Source organism: Grammomys surdaster, unplaced genomic scaffold (assembly GCF_004785775.1).
Source record: "Grammomys surdaster isolate TR1022 unplaced genomic scaffold, NIH_TR_1.0 126158, whole genome shotgun sequence".
Taxonomy (NCBI): Eukaryota; Metazoa; Chordata; class Mammalia; order Rodentia; family Muridae; genus Grammomys; species Grammomys surdaster.
In genome coordinates, this window is record NW_021620966.1 from 1,191,034 (window position 1) to 1,195,384 (window position 4,351).

General features: G+C 46.5%; 1 pseudogene; it reads right to left on the reverse strand.

The window, feature by feature from the left end:
• Positions 1-3,336: 3,336 nt before the first annotated feature.
• Positions 3,337-3,963, reverse strand: LOC114612455 (annotated as a pseudogene).
• Between the last annotated feature and the right edge of the window lie 388 nt (positions 3,964-4,351).

Sequence of the window (4,351 nt, forward strand, 5' to 3'; positions counted from 1 at the left end):
GTATTTGGCACTTTCTGTATGTCATTTAATGGTGAGGTTAGATAATAGAGTTCCCATTTTACAGATACAAGTAGAGTCCAGTGGTTTGAAGAGTCTACATGTTCAACAGTATCAGAAAACTCAAACTAAATCCCAAGCTTTTTAACATTAGGAGAAAAGATAGAACAGAAGAAAGGAAGGAAAGAAGGAAGGAAGGAAGGGAGGGAGGGAGGGAGGGAGGGAGGGAGGGAGGGAGGGAGGAAAAGAGAGAGGGAGGAAAGGAGGGATAGAAAGAGGAAGGAGGGAGAAAGGAAGGAAGGGAGGAAGGAAATTAAAGCATGCTTCACAACAAAAGCAGATAAAGCCAGGCATGGGGTTTAGGTCTGTAATCCAAACATTTGGGAGGTTGAAGCAGGAACAATTTGGCAACACAGTAAGTTCTAAGCCAGCCTGGGCTACAACAGACCCTATCTCTGAGTCCAAAAAGCAAGCAAAAGAAAAAAACAGATATTAATTTCAGGCTACTCTGCCCTACATAATCAGGACTAAAGGTATTGCTGTTAATCTTTAAAATTAAAGTCAGTGACTTAGTGTTCCACGAGCCATCGGAAGCTCGTCTCGCAGGTTACCGGTGGAGTGGTTCTCTCTTGTTTCTCATTTCTCCCCTCCACTGCACAGGGGAAATTGCCACCTATTTCCCAAGGCTGTTGCAAGAAGAAAATTGACCTAGAATATGCGAAAAACAGTTACAACAGTGTCTGGCTCTTGGCAGACACTCAATAAGTGTCGCTGAATGAGTTTCTTTGTAGTTTATAATCTGCTGGTGACACACACGACTGTGCTGCAGATGTGTTGCTTTTAACTACTGAGCATAATACCAGTAGGGACAGTAGGGCTCATTTTTCAAAATTTCATTTTGGCAGTAATGTGGTAAGACACGAGGGCAGGACAGGGGTCCATGTGACAACCTGTAGGTTAAGAGCACAGACTTCAAGCCATGTGACCTGGGTCATTTCCACTTACCGATGCTGGATTCTTTGCTGGGTGCTCTTGGGAAAGTGAGTCAACCTCTCTCAGCCCATCCCCTGGTCTGCTTTGTGACAAGATGGATGAGAAGACTGTGAGAGTTTATGTATGCAGTGTGACAGGTACACAGTGAGTGCCATGTAAGTATACCTTGTCCCAGGGGCTGCTTCTCCCTTGGAGCACTCATTAATTCCAAGGAGAGGTTTGGATAACTTGCCATGGCTTTGATATATTTTTGTGTACAGACTTTTTCTTCCCCTATCAGATCTAAGCGCTGAGAGGGCAATGAAGCCATGTGATTCAATCTATACAGGATTTACACTGAAATGAGCTCTCTATACTGTACAAGCTGTGAAGAAACCAAAGAACTAGCTTGTCCCTGGGATCCAGTTACAAGGGACTCCCAGGGCTAAGTAAGTATTGCCCTACCATGCAACCCCATGGTAGGGACCTCCTATCTTACTGTGCCTTATTGTCCTGGTGTTAGAGGTCCCAAGAATACTTCCTGTGCTGTGAAGGCCGAATGAGATTATGGAGGCCCAGCTGTCATAACCCAGAGTACTTTGGCAAGTTTACTTATACTTGAGACCACATGCCTTAGCTCTGGAGATTGGCAGAGTCCTGGCTCAGAAGCACGCAGGCACTGTGATATGAGGAAAAGCCATCCCCACCCCCAGGCACTTATGGAGTCATACTCTGGGAACAGGAACATACTACACCACCAGCTGCAGGGTTTTCTACAGCTCAGAGTTGTCAAGGTGACTAGGGCCTTTGGGTAGTGTCTTAGTTAGGCTTTCATTACTCTGAAGGGACACCATGACCAAGGCAACTCTTATAAAGGAAAACATTTCATTGGGGCTGGCTTACTGTTTCAGAGGTTCAGTCCAGTAACATCATGGCAGGAAGCATGGCAGCATGCCAGGCAGACATAGTGCTGGAGGAACTGAGAATTCTACATTTTGATTCACAGGCAGCAGAAGAGGACTGTCTTTCACAGACAGCCAGGAAGAGGCTCTGATTCCACACTGGGCAGAGCTTAGGCAGAGAAGACCTCAAAGTCTACCGCCCCAGTGACACACTTCCTCCAACAAGGCCATACTACTTGAACAAGGCCATACCTCCTAATAGTGCCATTTCCTGTGGGCCAAACATTCAAACACATGAGTTTATGGGAGCCAAACCTGTTCAAACCCCCACAGGCACCATGACAGAAAGGAGAAAATGAAGCATATTCTGGAGCCTGGGAAGGTACAATGTTCAGTGTCCTGTCCACAAACCTGATGGTCTAGGTCTGGCTCAAAGAGTGTCTCAGAGGAAGATCCCCTGAGAGATCTTCAGTATCTAGTTCTCCAGGGAAATGATCTAGGACGGCAGGTCTATTGTAGACTCCCCACCCATCTTCCCCTCCACTGAAATTTAATATGTGGGCCCACCTTCCAGGAAGCCATCTGGCATGGCCACCCAAGCCTGGGCTTTGGGAACAATCAGACCTGATTTCAAATGTGGACTCTGCCAATTACTGTCTATATGGTGCTGGCCACAGTCCCTAACCTCTCTGGACTTCAGCCCCCAATATTACTAATGTCACTATTTCAATTTGGCTAATTCCACTATATTGATGCAATTGATGTGAAGATACAGTAAATATTCAGTAAATTTTTACTAGGGAGAACACAATGTCAGGTCTGGTTATACTGTGCACTTCCCCTATGTTTTAAACCAAAATCTTACCAAGATATGAGGCTGCCAGGATGGCTATGGGAGACCTAGAGGTCGGTCCTCTCCTTTATATGGATGGCTGGTGGGGGGTTGGGGAATCGCAGGTCAGGTGTTTACCTGAACCCGTACCCCCATGCCTATGCTGAATAAGGGTGTCACCCAATTGGTAGCAGCATGCCCATGCCTTGAACCCAACACTTCTTTTTTTTTTTTTTTTAGTCAAATAATTTATTAGCACATAGAACTCTCCAGAAAAATATTGCTTTGTGGTCTGTTGGGAAGGAGCAAAGGCAGTGCCTGTACTTGGTCAGTGTCTTCAGTGTGCACTTCTAAATCCCAGCCCAGCGGTGTAGCCCTCATTTTCATAGCAGAATATGGTATTGCGTCAGGTGGGTGGGGCAGCCCTGCTACTCATTTCCAACACAGAAGCACAAGTCATTCCATGGTTTTCACTTTAATAAAACTCAAGCAAGTGTTGAGCTCTCTGCTGTCTAAATGTACCCTCTACCCACAAGAGCAGTGACTAAGGAACCTTTGTTCCCCACTTCCCTGGTTGGCGGTGAATGAAGGGCAGGCCAGGCAGGCATGAGGCACGAACAGTCTTTATTGGGTTCACATCAGGAGTCTGTTGGTCTTCAGGACCTCTGTGAACCTGCAGATTTTCTTCTCCACATTCTTTTCTGCCTCAAGAGCTGCCTCTTCTTCCAATAGTGGATCTTGGCCTTTTCTTTCCGTTTCTCCTCCCAAGTGGCTGTCACTGCCTGGTACTTCCACCCGACCTCATGAGTCAGACGCCCCAGGTAAGCAAACTTTCTGGTAGGCTTCAGTCGCACAACCATGAGGGTGGCAGGGACCCCCATCTGCTTTTTCTTGTCACAGAGTGGAGGGATTCCACCTAATACCTGAGGCGTTCCAGGGCAGCCTGGCCTCTCTTGGTCTTGTGGGGCAGCATGACTCGTACAGTACACCAAAAAACAAACAAACAAACAAACAAACAAACAAAAACGCAACTGGAGGCTTGGAAGTGGTAGGTGCCTCAAGAAGGGTTGGTATTCATCTGCTTTCAGGGAAAAGCCAGATACTTTAACTTGTTTCTGTAGAAATTTCCAGAAATGTTGATGCTCTCACCGCATACAACCACCACCTTCCAGTACGCAGTACCTGCTTGGCCACAATGACCACCAGGCGGCCCAGAAGATGGCCTTGGCCATCCAATACTAGAACCTGCCCCTCCACCATCTTCTGAACCCAACACTTCTGAATGAGCTGCCTCTCTTCTTTCTCTCTAGCCTTGCATCTCTCCAGTAAGGACTCTGGGCTAAGGGTGGACAGTTGGATGCTTAACTCTAGAAAGAGACACAAGACATACTATAAAACTGCTAACAATAACAGCAAGAACAAACTTTTGAGAGCCATCTCTATGCATGACATGTCTGTGTTTATTCATTTCATGCTCACAGTCCCAAGAGAAGTGCCCAAGATTGCCTGCTTAGCAGGTAGGGATGTGGGATTTGAACCTATTCTGACTCCCTATCTACCATGAGTCTTGTTGGGAGCCAAGTCTTAGCAGAAAGTTTCTATCATCTTTGCAGCCATCTTGAGCCATATACCTTGACAAGAGACTTGT